The 27141-nt window shown below is 42.9% G+C and overlaps 1 protein-coding gene across 5 annotated transcripts in view; it reads left to right on the top strand.

Annotated features, from left to right (window-relative positions):
* Positions 1 to 21996: 21996 nt before the first annotated feature.
* Positions 21997 to 27141, top strand: part of mrtfba (myocardin related transcription factor Ba) — a 248290-nt gene continuing 243145 nt past the window's right edge. For 4 of the 5 annotated variants that reach the window (XM_063059101.1, XM_063059106.1, XM_063059104.1 and 1 more), the window contains exon 1: positions 21997 to 22086. The gene's annotated coding sequence lies outside the window, so the exon portion shown is untranslated. The remainder of the gene's footprint in view (positions 22087 to 27141) is intronic. The other variant, XM_063059102.1, reaches the window with a different exon arrangement.

Genomic DNA, 27141 nt, shown 5'->3' on the forward strand with positions numbered 1-27141 from the left:
AAAAAGGACCTATGTCTGACATCTTCTCCCAAACATTCCTCCACTTGTCCCCTGATATTAGCCATTGACACCCTCAGAAAAGGGCACTAGCTCTCCACTCAGTGTATGCCTCTTATAATCACGTAAACCATAACATATAGGAGCAGACAAGAGAAAGTCTGCAGATGCTGGAAATCCAAGCAATGCACACAAAATGCTGGAGGAACTCAGCAGGCCAGGCAGCATCGATGGGAAAGAGCACAGTCGCTGAGACCCTTCATTCGGACTGGAAAAAAGGTGAGGGGTCAGAGTAAGGAGGTAGGGGGGAGGGGAGGAAGAACCACAAGGTGATAGGTGAAGCTGGAAGTGGGGAGGGGTGAAGTAGAGAGCTGGGAAGTTGATTGGTGAACGAGATAGAGGGCTGGAGAAGGGAGAATCTGCTAGAAGAGGACAGAAGGCCATGGAAGAAAGAAAAGGGGAGGAGCACCAGAGGAAGGTGATAGGCAGGTGAGGAGATAAGGTGAGAGAGGGAAATGGAAATGGGGAATGGTGAAGTGGGGGGGGGGGGTGTTCTTTACCAGAAGTTCAAGAAATTGATGTTCATACCATCAGGCTGGAGGCTACCCAAACAGAATATAAGGTGTTGCTCCTCCAACCTGGATATCGTTTATTCCCCTAATTTGTCCAAGTCTTTTTGCATACTGCTTGCTTCCTCAACACTACCTACATCTCCAACTATCTTTCTATCATCGTCAAAACTGGCCACTAAGCCATCAATTCTGTCATCCAGATCATTAACATATAATGTTGAAGGTAGACGACCCAACACCGACCCCTGCAGAACACCGCTAGTCACCAGCAGCCAAGCAGAAAAGGCCCCCTTTAATCGCACTCTTTGCCTTCTGCTGGTCAGCCATTCTTTGCTCCATTCTAGTATATTTCCTGTCACAGGCTCTTATCTTGTTTAGCAGAGTTATGTCTGGCACCTTTTCAGAGGCCTTAAAAAACCTAAGTATACAACATCCACTGACTCTCCTTTGTCTATCTTACCTGTTATTTCCTCAAAAATTCCAACAGAATTGTCAGACAAGATTTCTCCTTAAGGAAACCATGCTGACTTCCACCTATTTTATCGTGCACCTCCAAATAACTCAAAACTTCATTAAATTCATCATTAAATTCGGACTCTAACATCTTGCCCAGTGTTTCAACCTGGGGTCCGCAGACTCCTCGGTTAATGGTAGGAGTCCATGGTATAAAAAAGTTTGGGAACCCCGGATCATGCCAAACACTTAAGTCAGACTAACTGGCCTATAATTTCCTGTCTTTCGCCTCCCTCTCTTCTTAAAGGGTGGAGCGATGGTTGCAGTTATACATCTCTACCACTCACCTTCCTTTGCTCCAAAGAGAAAAGCCCTAACTCACTCAACCCTTCCTCATAAGATTTACAACATCTGCAGTTATCTTGATTTTTTTTAAAAAACATTATCTGGCCTATTTCATATGACTGTAAAGGAGGTATTTCATTTTTTAAACACTATTATGTTGAGAAATTAGGTATCGCACAGCCTACAGGGGGGTTAGCACATTCATTCTTGACTTACTTACTTACTGCCAATTATGCCACTGGCGTTTAGGGCAGCAATGAAGATCCTCCATCTCTGGCAGTGCTCAGGGCTTCCTTCATCGTGTCAGCAGCTTCCTCTCGGTTTTCACTACTGTCAGTCATGCAAGTCCCAGGTGGAGGCTCAGGAACACCATCGCACTCAGCTATAGAAGGATTCTTCATTGCTGTTTCCGTAACTATTCTGTTTGATCAGTCAGGGTGGCAGCCCTGAGCTGAACCTCCGAATCTGGAGGACCGGCGGACCACTCTTAGTCTGACCTCTACCCTTTGACCCGTTTGGCATAGGTGGCCATCCCAAGAGCCAAAGCATAAAGCCCTGACCCCAGCCAACATAGCTCTCTGGGTCATTGAGGTACGCAAACCTCCATATCCTACAACAAGTTTGGAGGATTCATTCCTGAGAATATCTTTTACTTTTCTGAAATATGTCTCTGTGACATATTTAATATACAAACCACTAGAATAAGTGTTCTTTTAAACTGGAGTTCTCATTTAGCCACAATTTATTTTCCGACAGAGTGCTTAGCGATAGAGTAAATGGTTTCTGTTAAAGAGCGAGATATATGGCTGTTCATGGAGTGGAGTCATTGAGACCTGCAGCACAGAAGCTAGTCCTTTAGCCCATCTCCCCTGTGCTGAACTGTTATTCTACCTGGTCCCATCGACTCACACTTGGACCACAGCTCTCCAGACCCCTCCCATCCATGTTATTATCCAAACTTCTCTTAAATTTTGCAATTAAAACCGCATCCATTATTCCCACCGAACTGAAGTGAAAGTTGATTAGAATGTATGGATTTCTGTCAAGAGTAAACTGAGGAGCTGGGGGAGCTGAAACTTCGTAACGTCAAAGGAGGTAGTTAATTATGAGGACTTTATGTAGACTGCTTCCATCATAGAAACTCCACATTGGTATGTATAACAGGCATCTAACACAAAACAGGAGTGATTTTGTTGACAAGTGTACAGTTGATAAGATATATTCACCTTGGAATTCAATAAAGTTTCTAACAGTCTCCTACAATAACTTTGGTGGTCTAAGAAACATGAAGACAACAATAATGTATTTTCCACTTTTAAATCAGCTAAATCTTCCAGGCGGCTTCACTGGAGCACTATTAAACAAGGCATGCAGCCAAGTTCCTTTAGAGAGTTACGCAAGATGTTCAGGAGCTTGGTATGGGAAGTAATTTTTAAGGGATGCTTTTGCAGTCCTTTTAACGTCCTTCGTAAAAGGTGAAATCTTTGCAGCAGGAATGTATGGCTTGTACAATATTATCTTCTATGATTCCAGTCTGTCTATTTCACCATTTCCACTGACCCTTCAAAGCAATGCTGCAATGTGGGGGCTGTCTTTTGAAAAAGATGTTAAACCAAGGCTACATCCATCATCTCAGATGCATAGTACTAGGCATAAATATCCTTTAGCTCAAAGTGGAAGTTATCTGAGTCCCAAAACATATATCCTTAACTAACAACACTACAATGATTTAAACAGCCATTTTTGTAACCCTTTGCAATATGCAAGACTACTATTTTGGCCTAAATAATAACAAATGGCTGGATTTTACAGGTCTCTTACTGATTTAAAAAATCTGATAAAATGTTACAACTTATTTTTCAGTGGAAAAAGTTACAGTAAACTTACAGTGCCTATAAAAAGTATTCACCCACCCCCCCCCCAGAAGTTTTCATGTTTTATTGTTTTACAACATTGTCACAATGGATTTAATTTGCCTTTTTCTGACACTGATCAACAGAAAAAGTCTCTTTTGTGTCAAAGTGAAAATAGACCTCTACAGAGTAATCTAAATTACAAGTATAAAACACAAAATAATTGATTGCATAAATATTACCCCCCCCCAATATGACACACCAAATTATCACTGGTGCAGCCAATTGGTTTTAGAAGTCACATTATTAGTTAAGTGGAGATCTGTTTTTGGAGACCTGTGTGCAGTCAAGGTGTTTCAATTGATTGCAGTAAAAATACACCTGAACTGTACCTGGACAGTTCAACTGCTGGTGAGTCAGTATCCTGGCAAAAACTACACCATGAAGACAAATATACACTGCAAGCAACTCCGTGAAAAGGTGGTTATTGAAAAGCACAAGCCAAGAGATGGATAGAGAAACATGTCCAAGTCACTGAATATCCCTTAGATTACAGTTAAGTCCATTATCAAGAAATGGAAAGACTATGGTACAGCTGAGAGGAGAAGGGAAGCAGCGCGCTGTGCATGTGCAGCCCTCCGATGAAAAGTGATATTGTATCTTAAATAGAGGTCGTGGACAATTCTGATTTGATAAAGATGGACGTGAAAGCACAGAGGGACATCTGGAAAAATTTCTGAAACACCCGTTCACTGCTGTTGTTACTGCGCGGTCGGGAATCTTTCGGAGGGTAGGCCTCAAAATCCCTGGCTTTGCCTGCTGTTGGCAACCGAGAAGGAGGTCGAATCGTTCGGATAGTGATGGCGCTCAGTACTCGATATCGGAGAGCTGATCAGAGCTCGAAGTTTTCGGATGACTCAGAGCCAGACCATGGTCAGGTATGGCAGGGAGAGTTTTTCTTCCTTCTCTCCGTCTGTGTGAGATGTGGGACATTTGAGAGACTTTGAACTTTACTGTGCTCATGGACTGTTCTTCATCAAGTTATAGTATTGTTGCCCTATTGTAACTATATGTATAATTATGCGGTTTTGTCAGGTTTTTTTCAGTCTTGGTCTGTCCTGTGTTTTGTGATATCACACCGGAGGAAATATTGTATCATTTCTTAATGCATGCATTACTAAATGACAATAAAAGAGGACTACGTGTCTTCATAATCTAAAAAAAATCTGCCTATGGGAAGGCCGTCCTTAAAAACTGAGTGACCGTGCAAGAAGAGGACTAGTGAGGGAGACCACCAAGACACCTATGACAACTCTGAAGGAGTTACAAGCTTCAGCAGCTGAGATGGGAGAAACTGAATATATAACCATTGCCCAGGTGCTTCACCCGTCACAGCTTTATGGGAGAGTGGCAAAGAGAAAGCCACGGTTGAAAAAAACTCACGTGAAATTTCAGCTAGAGTTTGCCTGAAGGCAGTGTGGGAGACTCTGAAGTCAGCTAGACGAAGGTTCTATTAGCTGATGAAACCAAAATTGAGCTTTTTGGGCGTCAGACTCAATGCTATATTTGGTGTAAGCCAGACCCCACACATCATCAAAAACACACCATCTCTACCGTGAAGCATGGTGGTGGCCGTATCATGCTGTGGGGATGCTCTACAGCAGTAGGCCCTGAAGGGTTGTGAAGGTAGAGGGTAAAATGAATGCAGAAAAGTACAGGAAATCTTGGAGGAAAACCTGATGCAGTCTGCAAGAGAACTGCAACTCAAGAGATCTGTTTTCCAGCAAAACAATGACCACAAGCACAAAGCCAAAGCGACACAGGAATGGCTTAAAAACAACAAAGTTAATGTCCTGGAGTGGTCAAGACAGAGTCCAGACCTCAATCCAATTGAGAATTTGTGGCTGGACTTGAAAAGGGCTGTTCACTCACGATTCCCATGCAATCTGACAGAGCTTGAGCAGTTTTGTAAAGAAGAATGGGGAAAAATTGCAGTGTCCAGAAGTGCAAAGCTGATAGAGATCTATCCACACAGACTCAAGGCTGTAATTGCTGCCAAAGGTGCATCTACTAAATACTGACTTGAAGGGGGTGAATACTTATGCAATCAATTTTTTTGTGTTTTATATTTGTTATTAATTTAGATTACTAGGTAGAGATCTGTTTTCACTTTGACACAAAGGGGTCTTTTTCTGTTGATCAGTGTCAAAAAAGCCAAATTAAAACCACTGTGATTCAATGTTGTAAAACAATAAAACATGGAAAATTCTTGTGGGGGGGGTGAATACTTTTTATAAGCACTGTATATTTGCAAATAAAGCATTGCAAGGTTATTTGCCAAGAAGCCTCACTTTGTACTTGAACCTGTTAATTGTGTCTCTGAGCACAAATGCATTCTTACAAGTATACAGTATGCATGAGGAGCAGGAGTAGGTACCTTGGCTCCGTAAGCCTACACTTCCATTTAATACAATCACGGCTCATCTGAGTGTAACCTCAGCTCTGCGCTCCCAACTACCTGTAGTGATCTTTCATCCCTTTGCTCGTCGTATCTATCTACATAGGCTTTAAAACTAGTCGGTTCTGTTTCCACCGTCCTTTGAAGGGGAAAATTATTCCCCTCATCTTCAAACCTCATGGGTGACCCTTTATTTTTAATTAATGACTATACTTCTGTGCCCACCCTGTCAAAACCCCTCTGGATTTCAAATGTTCAGTCAAATTTCACACTCGCGCAAATCCAGCAGCTACATACTTATTCCCCACTCTGACCTTCCACTTCTTCTCACCTGCCTATTACTTCCTCCGGGCCCCCTCCCCCTTCCCTTTCTCCTCTGCTATCGGATTATCTTTTCTCCAGCCCTTGACCTTTCCCACCCACCCACCTGGCTTCACCTATCACCTTCCAGCTAGCCTCTTTCCGTTCCCTCCATCTCGCCCCTCCCTTCTCAGTCCTGAAGAGGGTTTCGGCCAAAAGCATTGACTGTTTTGTCATAGCTGCTGCCTGGCCTGCTGAGTTCCTCGAACATTTTTTGTGTGTTGCTTTGGATTTCCAGTATCTGCAGACTTTCTTGTGTTTGTGAGATACACACTTAGCTTATCCAACCTTTCTTAATAAGACAAATTTCAGGGATTGGTTCAGTAAATCTCAGAATTGATTTTAATACATTTACATCCTTTCTCAGATGAGAAGATAAGTACTATATACATTATTCTGGGTAGTGTGATGTAAAGTATCTGAATTACACAATGATTCTGGTATCCTATGTTATTTTCTCTTGTGGCTGTGGTAGCATTTCCACCAATGCATGAACCATTCATAATTCTTATCCCAGATGTAGTTTCTGATTTCTGGTAAGTACTGTACAGGAAGTTCACTTCCTCTAAAAGTCCTAAATACTGAGCACAATGAAATAATTAAGGATGAATAGAATCTAAAAAACACTAAGTTATTGTTCTCATCTATTTTTCTCCAGTCCTGCCGAAGGGTCTCGGCCTGAAATGTCAACTATACTCTTTTCCATAGATACTACCTTATCTGCAGAGTTCCTCCAGCATTTTGTGTGTGTTGCAAGTTATTGTTCAGCTCATCTCATTATTAACCAACACTCACAACACGCTGGAGGAACTCAGCAGGTCGGGCAGCATCTGTGAAAACGATCAGTCAACGTTTCGGGCTGGAACCCTTCGTCAGGACTGAAGAGGGAAGGGGCAGAGGCCCTATAAAGAAGGTGGGGGGAGGGTGGGAAGGAGAAGGCTGGTAGGTTCCAGGTGAAAAACCAGTCAGGGGAAAGATAAAGGGGTGGGGGAGGGGAAAGGCAGGAAAGGTGAAGAAGGACTGGGGAAACCACAATGGGTAGCAGAAGGAGGCAGAACCATGAGGGAGGTGATAAGCAGCTGGGGGGGGGGGCAGAGTGAAATAGGGACAGGAGAAGGGAGGGGGAGGGAATTACCGGAAGTTGGAGAATTCTATGTTCATACTAAGGGGCTGGAGACTACCTAGACGGTATATGAGGTGTTGCTCCTCCAACCTGAGTTTAGCCTCATCATGGCAGTAGAGGAGGCCATGTATGGACATATCTGAATGGGAATGGGAAGCAGGGTTGAAGTGGGTGGCAACCGGGAGATCCTGTCTGTTTTGGTGGATGGAGCGGAGGTGCTCGACGAAGCGGTCCCCCAATCTTTGACCCCAGCATCCGCAGAGTATTTTGTGTTTACTCATTATTAACCAGTTCCATGCTGACCTTCTATAATCAAGGCAGGTTGTTTTGTAGCAGAGATAATGATAGGTTAAAATTTCATAAGGAATTTGAGCTAAGGCTAAGACATCAAAGTTAACCTCACTTTACTTTTTTGGATATGTAAGCACTTGTCATTACTTACAGTTTTTACTATGTTGACAATAAAAGTGCCATTAAAAGTGCCATATATTCAGAAGAGGAACAAATGTTTTGAGAGAAAAGGTGAGGACCTTTATAAGTTGGGTGAAAATAAGTGTTTAGGGGGAGAAGTCTGAGGAAGGGACATAAATATTAAAGGCATTGATACTGTCGTTTAAGGGGGAAGGAGAAATAGAAGAGCAGGAGACCAAAATCATCAATAGAGGGTGTGTGATTAGAGGATTTTACAGTGATAGCCTGAAGGGACTTTAGCACATAGATTAAAAACTATAAGTAGGAATCATTTCCACTCAGCTGCACAGCAGAGGATGATAGGTGCATGCCAAGCACACATGCCAAATGGTTCAAAGTTCAAAGTAAATTTATTATCAAGGTGCATATACGTCACTGTATACAACCCTGAGATTCACCGTCTTGTGGGAATTCTTAATAAATCCATTGAATAACAACCACTACAGAATCAATGAAAGACTGCACCAACTTGGGCACTCAATCAGTGTGCAAAAGACAACAAACTGTGCAAATACAGAGAGAAAGGAATAATAATAATAATAAAAAAAAATCAGTGACAAATATCAAGAGCATAAGATGAAGAGTCCTTGAAAGTGACTCCATAAGTTGTGGGAACATTTCAATGATGGGCCAAGTGCAGTGGAGTGAAGTTCTCCCCTTTGATTCAAGAGGCTGATAGGTAGTAACTATCCCTGAACCTAGTGTTGTGAGTTCTGTACCTTCTTCCTGATGGCAGCAGTGAGAAGAGAGCATATTCAGGCTGGTGGGGGCCCCTGATGCAGGATGCTGCTTTCCTACGACAGCTTTTCGTGTAGATGTGCTCAATGGTGGGGAGGCTTTACCCATTGGAATGGGCCATATCCACTACTTTTTGTAGGATTTTCCATTCAAGGGCAGTGGTGTTTACATACAAGGCAACGATGCAGCCAGTCAATATACTCTCCACTACATATCGATAGAAGTTTGTCAAGGTTTTAGATATTGTGCCAAATCTTTGCAAACTCTGAGGAAGTACAGATACTGTCATGCTTTCTTCATAATTGCACTTATGTGCTGGGCCCAGGACAGGTCTTCCAAAATAATCACATTGTGAGATTTTAAGTAGCTGACCCTCTCTGATCCTCCTTTGAGGACTTGTTCATGGACTTCTGGTTTCCTTCTTCTGAAGTCAACAATCAGCTCCTGGGTCTTGCTGACATTGAGCGAGGGGTTGTTGTTATGAAACTACTCAGTCAGATTTTCAATCCCCCTCCAATATGTTGATTCATCACCACCTTTGATTCAGCCTATGACAGAGGTGTCATCAGCAAACTTGAATATGGCATTGGAGCTGCGCTTAGCCGCACAGTCACAAGGGTAAAGTGAGTAGAGCAGGGGGCTAAGCACACAGCCAAGTGATGCGCCTGTGCTGAAGGAGATTGTGGAGGAGATGTTGTTGCCAGTTCAACATGACTGGGGTCTGCAAGTGGTGATATGTAGGATCCAATAGCACAAGAAGGTGTTCAGGCCAAGATATTGAAGCTTATTGATTACCTTTGAGGGAATGATGGTATTGAATGCTGAGCTGTAGTTGATAAAGATCAACCTGATGTATGCATCTTTGCTGTCCAGATGTTCCAGGGTTGAGTGACAAGCCAATGAGGTGGCATCTGCTGTGGTCCTGTTGCTCTGGTAGGCAAATGCAAGTCGCTTCTCAGGCAGGAGTTGATATGTTTTATCAACAACCCCTCAAAGCACTTCATTATAGTGGATGTAAGTGCTACTGGACAATAGTCAGGCAGATTACCACGTTCTTCTCAGGGACTGGTATAATTGAAGCCTGCTTGAAGCTGGTGGATACCTCCGACTGCCGAAGCTCGAGGTTAAAGATCTCAGTGAACACTCCAGCCAGTTGATCAGCGCAGGTCTTTAGTACTTGGACAGGTACCCCATCTGGGCTGGATGCTTTTTGTGGGTTCACTCTCCTGAACGCTGTTTGCTCGTCTGCCTCAGAGACTGAGATCACAGGATCATCGGGGACTGTGGAAGTTTATGATGATTCCTCCACATTTTTACAGTCAAAGCGAACAGAGAAAATATTGAACTCATCTGGAAGCAAAGCCCTGCTATTGCCTCTGTCACTTGATTTAACTTTGTAAGTGGTGATAGCTTTCAAGTCCTGCCACAACTCCCGAGCATTCTTTGATGATTCAAGTTTAGTCCGGAATTGCCACAATAAGATCAATTTCAATTTTATGACCAAGGCAAAAACTTGAATGGAGAGATTCAAAGATGGAGTTGTGAAAAGATAAACATGCATTTTAGGTTTTAATCAATGAGGTTTTAACCATTGATTACTTTACATACTGTTCCTACATTTCCAAACACTAGAGGGCACTCCAGCTCTGAATTGGCAGTAGCTCTGGGCTATTTAAATACACAACCAACCTACAGTTCATGATATAACAAAACAAATATTTAAGCAAAAGATACATCTCAAACAAATGAAATATATAGATACTGAATACTTTACAGAATGATAACATTTGAGGAGTTTGCTTATATCTTTGCATTCATTAACATGATTTTGTATTTGAACCATATACAGTCCTTCATGATTTTTCATTCACGGCTCGTCTGGCAGCAGTAGACCATCAAGTAACCATCATGGATGATGGAATGAAAAGCCTTTTCAGGAGCAACAAAATGCCTCTTGGAACTTCTGATTTCTGGTCGGTGAAATCTAATGAATCTATATATACCTGATCTGGTCACCCAAATTGATCTGGAAAATTAAGTAACCATTATCACATCAAGTTTCTTCTTTGTTACATAACGATATCTGCAAACTGAGTTACAGATAAATCCATATGTGGTAATTATATTTGTCTCCTGTGGATGTGTGTACTTGAAAAAACGTGCCATGTTTCCCCAAGCATAGTAAGTGGATGCAATTCCACATCATACAAGTCCTGGGGGCTCCTCGAGTGGACAGAGTGAACCAGTTAAGACTGTACAGATGAGCGCACCAAAGCACAGTTAAGCCTCTTACTGCTTATCCAGTTAATGTTATCCTGCTCACTGGGAACTGGTTCATTGGATTACCTTAATAAAAAAAGGAAACTTCCCCTCCCCCAAGTTATGAGCCAACTCCTCCTGGTCCCATTCATGAGTCAATATAAATTGGCATAAATGTCTGACAGTATTACTGATATGCTATCTTTGCAGTCATGTTACTGAGCCTGCCACAGAGAGTTGATGAGGTTCCAGTACTGCACAGAGGACGTGTCTCAAAGGCATCCTGCTTATGTTCCCACTCAACTTTTTTGTCCCTTTCCCTGTTCCCCTGAAGAAAATCAACTTCATCCTCTCCAACAAATTCCTCCTTTGAACAAAGTTAGCTTTCAGTGAGGGTCTCCTTGAATGGTCGTATCTCACAAAACAGTGAGCCCACGGGCGTGTCGTGGTTTGGGCAATGCTATTACAGCTGGGGGCATTCCGGAGTTCGGAGTTCAATTCCAGAACCAGGGAGTCTCTGCACAGCCTCCCCGTGGAATGCTTGGGTTTCCTCCTGGTCCTCCAGTTTCCTCCCACAGTCCAAAGAAGTACTGAGTAGGTTAATTGGTCATTGTAAATTGTCCTGTGATTAGGTGAGGGTTAATCAGGGCTGTTGAGGGCTGTTGGGGTGGTATGGCTCAAAGGGCCTGAGGGGATTACTCAGCACTGTATCACTAAATAAAACAAAATAAATTTATTTGCAAATTCTGCAATACGTATTTCCTGAAAGTTTTTTTAATGTCACCAACAACAGAGGACTAAGAACGAACTTTATCAGATTTCTCCTACTTGCTACTTCTAGGCAGAATATTTCCATTATTCATTATTTTCTGCTTCCAACCACAGCTGGTGATTTTGATCTTTGTAAGAATATTATAATATTCAGTGTAAAATTTTAATAAGATTGCTTACTTTGAAAGTTAATGAACCAAATTACAGCTGGAAATTCAGATGTTTGCTCTGCTTCAATGGTAAACACTTTTGGAAAATGTTTTAAAAACTGAAAGCATGTGACTACGCAGATATAAGAGAGACCGCAGATGCTGGAAATCTGGATCAACACACATAAAATGTTGCTCGTCAATGCTCTCAAAACATAATCAGCCTGGATATATTGCATTGTATATGACGTAAACAAAAGTTTATTATATTTACTTAATTGTTTAAAATGCAAACTCTGAAACACATTAATGCCATTTTAACTATTGTGTAGATAGGTCTTAATGTTCTGAGAATGGAAGCTGAAAGTTGAATTGATATTTTACATGCCTTCCCCTACCCTTCATCTCCCCTTCAATCCTCTTCCTCCCACCTCACTTTCCCTGATCCCCCTCTGACCCTCTGCCCTCCACTGACCCCAGCTCCAACCCCTACCACATCTTACTTTCCCCTCTGTCTCCCCCCTTTCTGAGGTGGAACATTCAGTCCTCAGGGGGATCCTTATCTCTGTTGCCCAGCTCAATGAGTTCTGTGCCCACTCTTACCAAGTCCTTCTACCATCGCTTCCGTCTCCAGGCTTACTTTCTCTGCAAGGATTCCCCAATCTGCCCCCCCCCCAACAATAGCTCTTTTCTTGCATTCAGCCTTCCCTCCTCTTATACAGAACTTGCTCTGGATCTTCTCATCTCTAAATGCTGACATTAAATGTTTCAACTTCACCACTCTCTTTACCTATTCTGACCTCACTGCTCTAAGTACACTGCTCTTCACTCTCTCTGCACTAATCCCAACCTCACCATCACACTCACACTGTTGTCATCTGGCAGACTGACCCAAGATCAGATGGCAGCTCTCAGACACCTCCTCGAATTTACCCTGAACCAGGATCCCCACCTACACCCTTAACTCTTCACATGCTCTTCACCACTTCAACAACTTTCATCTTGGACATCTCTCTCTCTGCATTCTTGACATCTTTTGTAAACTATTGACTTCCACAGTTAGCTTGACTACACCTCTTCCCACCCTGTCACTTGTAATGATTATTTTCCCTTCTCTTAGGTCTTCTGTTGTGTGGGCACGTGGCCAAGTGGTTAAGGCATTGGACTAGTGACCTGAAGGTCGTGAGTTTGAGCCCCAGCTGAGGCAACGTGTTGTGTCCTTGAGCAAGGCACTTAATCACACATTGCTCTGCGATGACACTGGTGCCAAGTTGTATGGCTCCTAATGCCCTTCCCTTGGACAACATCGGTGTCGTGGAGAGGGGAGACTTGCAGCATAGGCAACTGCTGGACTTCCATACAACCTTGCCCAGGCCTGCGCCCTGGAGAGTGAAGACTTTCCAGGCGCAGATCCATGGTCTCGCAAGACTAACGGATGCCTTAAAAAAAGGTCCTCTGACTCTGCCACACCTTTTCTCATGATGAGGCTTTCCATTCCAGGACATTTGAGAGCTTGCTCTTTCATGGTTCCTTTGTCCATTCACCCTCCCCAATGACCCCCTCCAGGCACTTATCCCTGCTGAGTCCCTACACATCCTCCCTCGCCACCATTCAGGGCCATAAACAGTCCTTTCAGGTGAGGCACCCCTTCACATGGGAATCCATCACGGTCATTTATTGTATCCTCTACATCGGCAAGACCTGACTGGATGAGGGGATGCTACATCGAGCACTTACACTCCTTCCACCCGGCGTGTCCAAGTGGACAGCCAGTTCAGTTCCATTTCCCTTTCCCACACTGACACGTCTGTCCACTGCCTCCTCGACTGCCATGATGAGGCCAGACGCAGACTGGAGGAGGTACATCACGTGTATTGTCATGGTATGCTCCAACTTGCCAGCATCAACATTGATGTCTCTAGCTTCCCTCTATTCCACCCCCCCCCACCCTGCACCTTTATTTTCTTTCATTCCTATGTCCCCTTTACTCCATCCCTTTCTACTCCCCCGCTCCCACATAACCTGCCATTGCCTTCACCTTCGTTTCCCATCTCCTTCCTCGTATCTGTGGTCTACTGTCCTTTCGCATTGGATTCCTTCGTCTTCTGTCCTTTTCCTCTTCCACCTACTACCTCCCAGCTTCTCATATCACTCCCTTATTTCCCCCTCCTACATCTTTCTACCTCCCCCCTCACCTAGATTCACCTATCATCTGCCTGTTTGTGTTCACTTCCCTTCCCCCTTCCTTTTATTCTGGCTTCTTCCCTCCTCCTTTCCAGTCCTGAAGAAAGCTCTGGCCCAGAATTGTTTGTTCAACTGTTTGATGCCGCCTGACTCAATGACCTACAGAGTTTTGTGTGTATCTCCAGATTTCCAGCATCTGCCCCTCTTGTCTCTCAATATTGGGTTTGAGCTTCTTCTGGTTATGTTTTGGTGCACAATGACAAGAATTTTTATTCTTGTGGAAGCAAAACTCTAACTTTCTTCTACCTGGCAAATTAGCAATGGCAAGATACTACTGTGTAACGTGTGCTGTCTGATAAAATTAGTATCATAGATAATAAAATATGGCAACGTTCTTTGATTGGACAAAACTTATATATACTGTTCAGTTTTTTTAAAGTGGAAATCAGTTCTCACTTCATGATCTTAAACTCACTTGGACCTATTGAGCTTTTTACTAAATGAGTTAATGCTTGGAAGAATCTTTTGCCGCAGTGAAAATGCTGTGGGTATACAATTCAGCAAAACTGGTTCCAAAATTCTTTCAGCTTGGTGTAGAACAGGGCCCTACACCAAAACATACAGAACAAATTTGTTTCTTATGTACAGTATAATGTGAAAAAACAGACAGTAGCAGCTGCAGGCACTTGTAATAACGACAGGTCAAGAAACTGAACCTGGCAGTTCTGTGATATGTTATTGTAAATGAAAGTGAGATCATTCTGCTCTGCTGGCCACTTCCTGGTATTTCACTGGAAGAAGTTGGGTGTTCCAAGAATGTAGCCAGGTAGTGTAACATGAAAGAAGAACTCCGTATTCAAAGACATTGTTTTGAAGACTGTCACTTAGAAGTCGTAACTTACGGAAACAATCAAAACACAAAAGATTCAGCAGATACTTGAATTTTTGAGCAACACATACAAAATTCTGAAGTCAATGTTTTGGGCCAAGATCCTTCATCACAACTGGAAGGCAAGGGGACAGAAGTCAGAATAAGAAGGTGGGGGAGGGCAAGGAAAACCATCTGGCAGTCCTGATGAAGGGTCTTGGCCCAAAGCGTTGACTTCAGCACTTTGTGTGTGTTGCTCAGATTTTCAAGCATCTGCAGAATCTCTAGTGTTTATGGAAAGCTTTCCAACAACTTCCTTTTCAGCATCAATGATCTTGAAAATCACTTCAACATTTTGACCCTAATTTTTAAAATGATTATCTTGCATAATGAATATGATTTTTCATAATAACAGACAGATATAATCAAATAGATCTTAATAATCACATTCTTGTAGATACAGTAAATGAAACTGTGTGTGTTATTTATGGGTAATACATAAGTAGTAAAGCACCTTGAATAGATCAAAAATATTAAAAAATGTCATCAACTTCATGTCTTTCCAGCATACATAGATACACATTAGAATTCTGTAATTCAAGTCCCCAGTATGTAATCTGAGTCCCCCAGAAACTTACCTGTACACCCAATATGGCAACAAGATCAAGTTAGAGGCTAGCTATCCTGTGTTGTGCAACTCACCTCCCAACCGTCCAAAGTTTTTCTACCACCTACAAAGTTCAAGACAGGAGTATGAGTGGAATTATCTCCACTTGCCTGGATGAAGGCAGCTCTAACAATAGTCAAGAAACCACGCAAGACGTAACAACCCATTTGACAGGCAGCCCCTCCATAACTGTTCACTCACTCCACTACTTACACACAGTAGCAATAGCTTGTACTGTCTACAGGATACACTGCAACAACTTACCAAGCGTTCTTAGACTCCACCATCCAAACCATGACCTCTGCCAGCTATTAATTCTGCAACCTTTGGATGTTACTGGCAAGGCCTACATCAAATGCTCCTGACAAGCTTTGAGCCATCTCCTTGAATCACTTAACTTCTCTCATTAGAGGCTCCTTCCATAGCGCTGATGGAAAGATAATGCAAGCAAGATTTAGACCGCCTTCCTGATTAGTGATTTTATATCTAAAAGGACTATAGTTCATGAATATGGGAACACCGCCAACACTTGGAGGTTTCTCTTTAAGTTGCACATCATCTTGACTTGGAAGTATATCGATATTCTGTCATTGTGCATCATGGGCTGGTATGGAAATACCAAGGCCTTTGAACAGAAAATCCTACAAAGGGTAGTGGATTCAGCCCAGTACATCACGAGTAAAGCCCTCTCTACCATTCAGCATGTATAAAAGAAACTCTGTTGTAGGAAAGTAGTGTCCGTCATCAGGGATCCCCACCACCCAGGCCATGCTCAGCAGCCATCATCAGGGACCCCCACCACCCAGGCCATGCTCTCTTCTCACTGCAGCCATCAGGCAGAAAGTACAAGAGCCTCAGGACTTGCACCACCAGGTTCAAGAACAGTGACTACCCCTCTTGATCAAAGGCGATAACTACATTCACTTCCTCATCCATTGGGATGTTCCCACAACCAACGATTTCACTTTAAGGACTCTTTATCTCATTATCTCATGTTCTCGTTATTTATTGCTATTTATTTATCTTTGTATGTGCAAAGTTTGTTGTCTTATGCAATCTGGTTGATCAATTCACTGGTCCTGTTATAGTCACTATTCTATAGACTTGCTGAGTGTGCCCACAGGAAAATTGAATCTCAGGGTTGTACCTGGTGACACGTAGGTAACTTGATAATAATATTTACTTTGAACTTTGAATTGTGGCTGGGTCTGAATCGGGGAATTGCCTGTCCAGCAGCATTTTCAGACTAACCCCACCGGAAAGACCACAGGGATTTAAGAAGGTGAATTACCACCACTTCTAATAAACAACTGTGTTGGCGCATGGTCAAGTGGTTAAGGCGTCCGTCTGGTCATCTGAAGGTCGCTAGTTCGAGCCTTGGCTGAGGCAGCATGTTGTGTCCTTGAGCAAGGCACTTAACCACACATTGCTCTGCGACGACACCGGTGCCAAGCTGTATGGGTCCTAATGCCCTTCCCTTGGACAACATCGGTGGCGTGGAGAGGGGAGACTTGCAGCATGGGCAACTGCTGGTCTTCCATACAACCTTGCCCAGGCCTGCGCCATGGAAACCTTCCGAGGTGCAAATCCATGGTCTCACGAGACTAACAGATGTGCAGTCAATGCTGATCTTGGTGACGCCCATATTCCGAACATTCAATCTATTAAAAAATGCCTAAAATCAGTTAGCAAAATGCCAAATGCAACAAAGTCAACTGCACTTCCCAAATTAAAAAGGTAGAGAAAGGTAGAGAAAAAGGAGGGAAAAGACTGTGTCTCTTATTGCTGACAAACTCAATAATGATGGTTTCAGTTGTGGCTGAGTTGTTATATATTAAGCAACAGTTAGATTATGAAAAAATGAAACAGCTATAAAAGCATTCATTTTACATTCCAGTAAAAAGGAGGGGTGGGACATTTCGTACTGAGACAAATGGTGAACACACTGTGTTAACCTCAATGTCATAGCTATGTACAGAATTCACTGAGTTGCTTTTTTTTATTCCCTTCAAGACTTTCTTTTCTTTCTTTTCCCCCAGTTGCAGTCTGTTGACTGACTAGCTGAAGTCTGCAGTCAGTGAAGCTGATATTTGCAGCCTGGACAATAACTGCTTGCAGCTTGTTGTGTGAGCTGTGGCACAATTCCAACCAAATTAGTTCATTTTTCTCAAGTAGTATGAATACTCTGAGAGTTACAATGATGTGATCTCACCTCCACTGCTGGTATTACAGCGATTATATCACACTATTGCTCTTGAGTTTGTCATTTTTAATGCATACTAAGTCTCGGCCTCTGTCGTGGGTCTCATTATAATAGTGCACTTACCTTTGATTGGCTGGGATGAGAGCTTAAGAAGTTAGACATATGCATGATTCCCAAGTCCATCGGGTCTCTTTTGCTGCTTTCATTTCCACCTTCTATTACTTCTGCTAGCCTCGTCCTTGAAACCTTTCCAATCCCATAGATCTCTCATGAAACTAGACTTTTTTTTGCAGGCAGCAGGATGTTCTAATGCATATCCAATCACAGCTGCAGGCACTATCCAATTACAGTCACATCAGACGTGCAACACAAATAGGTTAAAATAATGCAAGCTGAGCGGCTGCAATGAAGCTAGTTGCATCATGGAATGTGGCGTTACATCTGTGCAGCTTCTGCATCACGCAGGGCGAAAGTGAAAAAGCTGGATCTATATTTGAGATAGATAGGTTACAATATCCATATTTTTGAGCTGCGCGTACAACGAAATATAACCAGTGAGTGCCAAATTTCGATGCAACAAAATTTGGGGAAAATAAACAAATATAATCTTATTTTGATTAACATATTCCAAAGGTTTACATAATATGACCTTGTGGTAACAGGGCTACTATGTTTGCTTTTGCGACTTAGTATGGACATCAGGCTTTTGAAACTTGAATTAAGGAACTTCAAACGTTTATGGGGCTGTGCACGTGCATCTTATTTGCCTCCATTAGCACGTTGAAAATGTATCTCCTTGGTATGTGGCATAGCAAAGGGTTGCAGTAGAGAAGGCTGATCAGAGCTTCAGTCACCTTGATTTATGGCCATATACTAAAATAAAATCTGGGATCTACAAGACTTGAAAGAAGATGTGCAATGCACAATTCCTAGTGAAGCACTGTAGATTACTAGTACATAGAAAAAGAAAAACCCCTAAAAATACTCTTAAGTATTCTCCAAAAAATAATGAGATGTATTTGTATTGCTCTCAAGTATTTTTGTTCAATACATGAAATGAACTTTGAGATCTGGCATAAAGCCAGAGTTATTGGAAGCATTTAATTGCATGGTAGAACATAGAACATAGAATAGTACAGCACAGTACAGGCCCTTCCACCCATAATGTTGTGCCGACCCTTAAACCCTGCCTCCCATATAAACCCCCACATTAAATTCCTCCATATACCTGTCTAGTAGTCTCTTAAATTTCACTAGTGTATCTGCCTCCACCACTGACTCAGACAGTGCATTCCACACACCAACCACTCTCTGAGAAAAATCCTTCCTCTAATATCTCCCTTGAACTTCCCACCCCTTACCTTAAAGCCATGTCCTCTTGTACTGAGCAGTGGTGCCCTGGGGAAGAGGCGCAGGCTGTCCATTCTATCTATTCCTCTTAATATCTTGTATACCTCTATCATGTCTCCTCTGATCCTCCTTCTCTCCAGAGAGTAAAACCCTAGCTCCCTTAATCTCTGATCATAATGCACACCCTCTAAACCAGGCAGCATCCTGGTAAATTTCCTCTGTACCATTTCCAATGCTTCCAGATCCTTCCTATAGTAAGGTGACCAGAACTGGACACAGTACTCCAAGTGAGGCCTAACCAGAGTTTTATAGAGCTGCATCATTACCCCGTGACTCTTAAACTTTATCCCTTGACTTATGAAAGCTAACACCTCATAAGCTTTCTTAACTACCTGATCTACCTGTGAGGCAACTTTCAGGGATCTGTGGACATGTACCCCAGGTCCCTCTGCTCCTCCACATTACCAAGTATCCTGCCAGTTACTTTGTACTCTGCCTTGGAGTTTGTCCTTCCAAAGTGTACCACCTCACACTTCTCCGGGTTGAACTCCATCTGCCACTCCTCAGCCCACTTCTGCATCTTATCAATGTCTCTCTGCAATCTTCGACAATCCTCTACACTATCCACACCACCACCAACCTTTGTGTCATCTGCAAACTTGCCAACCCACCCTTCTAACCCCACATCCAGGTTGTTAATAAAAATCATGAAAAGTAGAGGTCCCAGAACAGATCCTTGTGGGACACCACTAGTCACAGCCCTCCAATCTGAATGTACTCCCTCCACCACGACTCTTTGCCTTCTGCAGGTGAGCCAATTCTGAATTCATCTGGCCAAACTTCCCTGGATCCCATGCCTTCTAACTTTCTGAATAAGCCTACCGTGTAAAACCTTGTCAAATGCCTTACTAAAATCCATGTAGATCACATCCACTGCACTACCCTCATCTATATGCCTGGTCACCTCCTCAAAGAACTCTATCAGGCTTGTTAGACATGATCTGCCCTTCCCAAAGCCATGCTGCCTGTCCCTGATCAGACCATGATTCTCTAAATGCCCATATATCGTCTCTCTAAGAATCTTTTCCAACAGCTTTCCCACCACAGACGTAAGGCCAATCCTGGACTATCCCTACTACCTTTTTTGAACAAGGGGACAACATTCACCTCCCACCAATTCTCCGGTACCATTCCCGTGGACAACAAGGACATGAAGGTCCTAGCCAGAGGCTCAGCAATCTCTTCCCTTGCCTCCTGGAGCAGCCTGGGGAATATTCCATCAGGCCCCGGGAACTTACCCATCCTAATGTATTTTAACAACTCCAACACCTCCTCTCCCTTAATATCAACATGCTCCAGAACATCGACTTTACTCATATTGTCCTCACCTTCATCAAGTTCCCTCTCATTGGTGAATACTGAAGAGAAGTATTCATTGAGGACCTCACTCACTTCCACAGCCTCCAGGCACAGCTTCCCACCTTTATCTCTAACTGGTCCTACCTTCACTCCTGTCATCATTTTGTTCTTCACATAATTGAAGAATGCCTTGGGGTTTTCCTTTACCCTACTCGCCAAGGCCTTCTCATGCCCCCGTCTTGCTCTTCTCAGCTCCTTCTTAAGCTCCTTTCTTGCTTCCCTATATTCCTCAATAGACCCATCTGATCCTTGCTTCCTAAACCTCATGTATGCTGCCTTCTTCCACCTGACTAGATTTTCCACCTCACTTGTCACCCATAGTTCCTTCACCCTATCATTCTTTATCTTCCTCACCGGGACAAATTTATCCCTAACATCCAGCAAAAGATCCCTAAACATCGACCACATGTCCTTCGTACATTTCCCTGCAAAAATATCATCCCAATTCACACCCGCAAGTTCCAGTCTTATAGCCTCATAATTCGCCCTTCCCCAATTAAAAATTTTCCTGTCCTCTCTGATTCTATCCTTTTGCATGATAATGTTAAAGGCCAGGGAGTGGTGGTCACTGTCCCCCAGATGCTCACCCACTGAGAGATCTGTGACCTGCAAACAACAGGAAATCTGCAGATGCTGGAAATTCAAGCAACACACATCAAAGTTGCTGGTGAACACAGCAGGTCAGGCAGCATCTCTAGGAAGAGGTACAGTCGACGTTTCAGGCCGACACCCTGAAACGTCAACTGTACCTCTTCCTAGAGATGCTGCCTGGCCTGCTGCGTTCACCAGCAACTTTGATGTGTGTTGATCTGTGACCTGACCCAGTTCGTTACCTAATACTAGATCTAGTATGATGCAAGAGCTATATTAGGCACTCTTGATTAAAATGAATGTAGATGGACCAAAAGGTCTTCTGTATTTAACTTGTTTTTTGTTTTAATTCAGCAATAAGTTTTGAAGTGTCAGTATTTCTTCCAAACTTTTTGAAGTACATGAATGCTGACTTCAAAGAATAGAATGTTTACTTTATAGCTGTTATCTTATGGCAAAACATAAGATGTCTTAGTTTCGAATAAAGATTAAGGTATTACATTCCTAAATATTGGATTATATATCAAGACTACTTCAGAAATGATAACATGAAAGCGTTGCTGTAATTAGTTATGTGGAAGGATCTAAGTGCCATCGATACCGGTTTTCCCAGATTAATTTTCAACTAATTTATATTTTATCCTGCATTGCAGATTATTTACTGATTTGAAATCCACTTTTTTGCAGAATGGGCTACAACAGCGAAGGAATTGAATACAAGTGAATCCCTTCTCAACGACAGTATTCCTCCTCCATGTCAACCAGTGAACTAATAAATTATGAAATTGACTTCTTTTTAAAAAGCGCAATGTTAACTGTCTTTAATTCAAGTTTCAGTCAACATTTCCGAACAGTTTGTAAAAGCCCCGATTAAGAGCTACGAACCCTGCCTATCAGAACCTTAGTAGTCCAAACGTTACGTTACATGTTTATAGTGTTTTTAATACATTTTTATAGTGTTACTTCAAAGCAGGGTCTTTCTGAAATGTCCACATTGCGGTCACTGCCTGCAATACCGCATCACCCTGCTACCCACGTGCCACCTCCCTCTGTCCCCGCCCCCGCCGCGCGCTCACGCTGCAACAATCACGACTGCCGGTACGTGCACTCGCACGGGGGTAGGGGGAGGGGGCGCAAGACGCGCTTGCGTCACGCCGCGGAGCTATTTGCATACTGTGCGCGAGGGCTTGTGGGAGTGGGCGCCAGCTGACAGCTGTGCTCTGGATGCCGGTCGAGGTGGCACCTCCGCGCTCAGGTGAGTGGACGCTGCTTCGGCTCGCGTGCGGGTCAGGTGCGCGGCCCTCGGGGCGCAGGGCGGCTGCGTGAGGCGGCCGGTGCGCTCAGCAAACGTTTCCATGGTGACTACCGGTAGCCGAAATAATGCGTGCAGTTAAAGGGTCTCCGGCACGGTTGTGGAGAGTTTACACTGAGGTTAGCGGCCGGTCTCCGGCCTGGGCTACTCCTGAGGTCCCCCGGTCCACCGTCCGCTTCTCGCTCTCTCTTCCAGCCCTGATACTAGATAGGTTGCTAGCAGGATATTCCGCCTCCCTTTCCTTCCTTCTCGAGTGAACTTTGCTTTAGCATTTCAATATTTATCAATCGTGAATTCTGACTGATAACACTGGCCCCAATTCAGCAATGTCCATGTGCTTGTTATCGCAGAGAAAACACAATCCAGGATCCTGTCAGTTGAAATATACTGAAGATGGTGTTATTGAATATACGAAAGATAACCAATTTATTAGATTGAACTTGTAAATTACTAGTAATCAACGTATATAGTATGTGGCTGTATAATGTAGGCACTGCCTAATGAGATGGCAGAAAATCTCTCGTTTTGGAGTGGACCCCTATTTACTAGACACATCCATTTTCATGAGAATGTGTTACCAAGAATGTCATACAAACCTGATATGGTGTCTTTTTATAGATCCGAGTTGCTTAGCAATACATTTGTGAAGCTATATGTACCAGGAAAGGGTGGAGTGATAGTAAATTATGTCATTTACGTCATCATGTAGGGGAAGTACTTACCACAATTATTTTTCATAAATTTTATTTTTGTTATGTTTAATTGAATTGTTCTTCGGAGTACAAGACATTAAGATTTCATTCAACCATATAAATGAGTGTTTTGTAGAGACTGTTAACTTCTGGCTTCACTTGATTGCTGTGCATGCAGATGCTGTTGGGTCAGCAACTGTTTTATATAAGCTTATGGTTATTACTATTATTTCAGTAATGTGGACCTTGTTGAAAAGGCACTTTTAATCCACAAGAGTTGTTCCAGAGCCACGGAATAAACATGTCATTGTTTAAACTTACAGGCTATGAGACCTTTCTGGCGTGTTTCCATTCTTGTGAGAAAAACTCAGATGAAGCAAATAAGATGTATTTGTACTATATATTTTTTTGTTATCTTCCTAAGCACTTAAACCATGCCATTTAGGGTTAGAAATCATTTAATATTTAGGTAATATGCTACCTTATTACCTTAAAGCTGTATGATGAGAAATGATAAGTAGCAATAACACCAAGGTTTGAGAACTCTGTTATTCTGGTAAACTAGAAACTGAGAACTAACAATGCCTTTCATGATTTCAAGACAATGCAAAATGCTTTGAGTACTACTGAATATATTCATTGCTGTAATATAGAAAGGTAATCTCAATTGAATTTTACAATGTATGTTACTGAAATAGATGCACAGATGTGCAATTACAATTTTAACTCATTTCACAATTTAATCTGTTTAATCTGACATTTATTATATCAAAATTATGCAGCATACAGTCTTTCTTGAGAAACAATATAGTTAAGCTGCATGTTCTGACAGACTTTATTTCCAGAGAGTATTTTGATCCGTAATGTTGTAGGATTTAAAATGTGGAGGTTTATCATTTTGGAATAATAATCTAACTTTTTTTTATCATTATCTATCATTTGCAATTAATGATTTGAATTTTTTTCCATGGGAATGGAGATGGATTTAAAATAAATCACTGTATTTATCCAAGTTGAATGCTTTGTGGAAAATGAAAAAAAGATACTGGTGCCAAAGTGCTTGGTGCTTCCATTTTCAGAGATTTAGACCAGGAATCTGGTTTTCATATCTTTCTTATAAAACAGACTGAAACTTGACTTCCAGAAGAACATACTGACTTCCTGTACCACCAGGTGTTATTTTTCCTGACGAAGGGTCTCGGCCTGAAACGTTGACTGTACCTCTTCCTGTAGATGCTGCCTGGCCTGCTGCGTTCACCAGCAACTTTTATGCTTGAAATTCCAGCATCTGCAGATTTCCTCGTGTTCCAGGTGTTGTTTTTGTTATTTTCTTTCTGGAGCTGAGAATGGTAAGGGTCAAAGGATTGAAGTTTAGGTATGCTTCTGAAATACTAGAGCTTTTACATGCTTGAGACTTACAGAACTTGCACTCAATCAAGCTGTAGTTGATGCATTGTGGAATTAGCTTAATTCCTGAAATGATATTAATAGGAGGAGCCAAAAAGATTAAATATAAACTAAGCAACACACACAGAATGCTGGAGAAACTCAGCAAGCCAGACAGCATCGATGGAAAAGAATATAGTCGGCATTTCGGACCCCCAGGTCCCGATGAAGGGTTTTGGCCCAATATGTCAACTATACTCTTTTTCCATAGATGCTGCCTGCCCAGCTGAGTTCCTCCAGCATTTTCTGTGTTGCTTAGATTTCCAACATCTACAGAGTTTCTCTTGTTAGGTTTTCCTGGATTTCAGTGCTTTAAAAGGGATAGAGCGGGCGGAAAAAGGGGAGGAGGGGTGGCATTACTGGTCAGGGATACTATTACAGCTACAGAAAGGGTGGGTAATGTAGCAGGATCCTCTTTTGCGTCAATATGGGTGGAAGTCAGGAACAGGAAGGGAGCAGTTACTCTACTGGGGGTATTCTATAGGCCCCCTGGTAGCAGCAGAGATACAGAGGAGCAGATTGGGAGGCAGATTTTGGAAAGGTGCAAAAATAACAGGGTTGTTATCATGGGTGACTTTAACTTCCCTAATATTGATTGGCACCTGATTAGTTCCAAGGGTTCAGATGGGGCAGAATTTGTTAAGTGTGTCCAGGATGGATTCCTGTCACAGTATGTGGACAGGCCGACCAGGGGGAATGCCATACTAGATCTAGTACTAGGTAATGAACCGGGTCAGGTCACAGATCTCTGGGGGACAGTGACCACCGCTCCCTGGCCTTTATAATTATCATGGAAAAGGATAGAATCAAAGAGGACAAGAACATTTTTAATTGGGGAAAGGCAAATTATGAGGCTATAAGGCTAGAACTTGCGGGTGGGAATTGGGATGATGTTTTTGCAGGGAAATGTACTATGGACATGTGGTCGATGCTTAGAGATCTCTTGCAGGATGTAAGGGATAAATTTGTCCCGGTGAGGAAGATAAAGAATGGTAGGGTGAAGGAACCATGGGTGACAAGTGAGGTGGAAAATCTAGTCAGGTGGAAGAAGGCAGCATACATGAGGTTTAGGAAGCAAGGATCAGATGGGTCTATTGAGGAATATAGGGAAGTAAGAAAGGAGCTTAAGGAGCTGAGAAGAGCAAGAAGGGGGCATGAGAAGGCCTTGGCGAGTAGGGTAAAGGAAAACCCCAAGGCACTCTTCAATTATGTGAAAAAGAAAAGGATGACAGGAGTGCAGGTAGGACCGATTAGAGATAAAGTTGGGAAGATGTGCCTGGAGGCTGTGGAAGTGAGCGAGGTCCTCAATGAATACTTCTCTTCGGTATTCACCAATGAGAGGGAACTTGATGATGGTGAGGACAACATGAGTGAGGTTGATGTTCTGGAGCATGCTGATATTAAGGGAGAGGAGGTGTTGGAGTTGTTAAAAATACATTAGGACAGATAAGTCCCCAGGGCCTGATGGAATATTCCCCAGGCTACTCCACGAGGCAAGAGAAGAGATTGCTGAGCCTCTGGCTAGGATCTTTATGTCCTCGTTGTCCGCGGGAATGGTACCAGAGGATTGGAGGGAGGCGAATGGTGTCCCCTTGTTCAAAAAAGGTAGTAGGGATAGTCCGGGTAATTATAGACCAGTGAGCCTTATGTCTGTTGTGGGAAAGCTGTTGGAAAAGATTCTTAGAGATGGGTGATCTATGGGCATTTAGAGAATCATGATCTGATCAGGGACAGTCAGCATGGCTTTGAGAAGGGCAGATCGTGTCTAACAAGCCTGATAGAGTTCTTTGAGGAGGTGACCAGGCATATAGATGAGGGTAATGCAGTGGATGTGATCTATATGGATTTTAGTAAGGCATTTGACAAGGTTTCACACAGTAGGCTTATTCAGAAAGTTAGAAGGCATGGGATCCAGGGAAGTTTGGCCAGGTGGATTCAGAATTGGCTTGCCTGCAGAAGGCAGAGGGTGGTGGTGGAGGGAGTACATTCAGACTGGAGGATTGTGACTAGTGGTGTCCCACAAGGATCTGTTCTGGGACCTCTACTTTTCGTGATTTTTATTAACGACCTGGATGTTGGAGTAGAAGGGTGGGTTGGCAAGTTTGCAGACGACACAAAGGTTGGTGGTGTTGTAGATAGTGTAGAGGATTGTCAAAGATTGCAGAGAGACACTGATAGGATGCAGAAGTGGGCTGAGAAGTGGCAGATGGAGTTCAACCCGGAAAAGTGTGAGGTGGTACACTTTGGAAGGACAAACTCCAAGGCAGAGTACAAAGTAGATGGCAGGATACTTGGTAGTGTTGAGGAGCAGAGGGATTTCGGGGTACATGTCCACAGATCCCTGAAAGTTGCCTCACAGGTGGATAGGGTAGTTAAGAAAGCTTATGGGGTGTTAGCTTTCATAAGTTGAGGGATAGAGTTTAAGAGTTGCGATGTAATGATGCAGCTCTATAAAACTCTGGTTAGGCCACACTTGGGAGTACTGTGTGCAGTTCTGGTCACCTCACTATAGGAAGGATGTGGAAGCATTGGAAAGGGTACAGAGGAGATTTACCAGGATGCTGCCTGGTTTAGAAAATATGCATCATGATCAGAGATTAAGGGAGCTAGGGCTTTACTCTTTGGAGAGAAGGAGGATGAGAGGAGACATGATAGAGGTGTACAAGATAATAAGAGGAATAGGTAGAGTGGATAGCCAGCGCCTCTTCCCCAGGGCACCACTGCTCAATACAAGAGGACATGGCTTTAAGGTAAGGGGTGGGAAGTTCAAGGGGGATATTAGAGGAAGGTTTTTTACTCAGAGAGTGGTTGGTGTGTGGAATACACTGCCTGAGTCAGTGGTGGAGGCAGATACACTAGT

Source organism: Mobula hypostoma, chromosome 9, assembly GCF_963921235.1.
Source record: "Mobula hypostoma chromosome 9, sMobHyp1.1, whole genome shotgun sequence".
Classification (NCBI taxonomy): Eukaryota; Metazoa; Chordata; class Chondrichthyes; order Myliobatiformes; family Myliobatidae; genus Mobula; species Mobula hypostoma.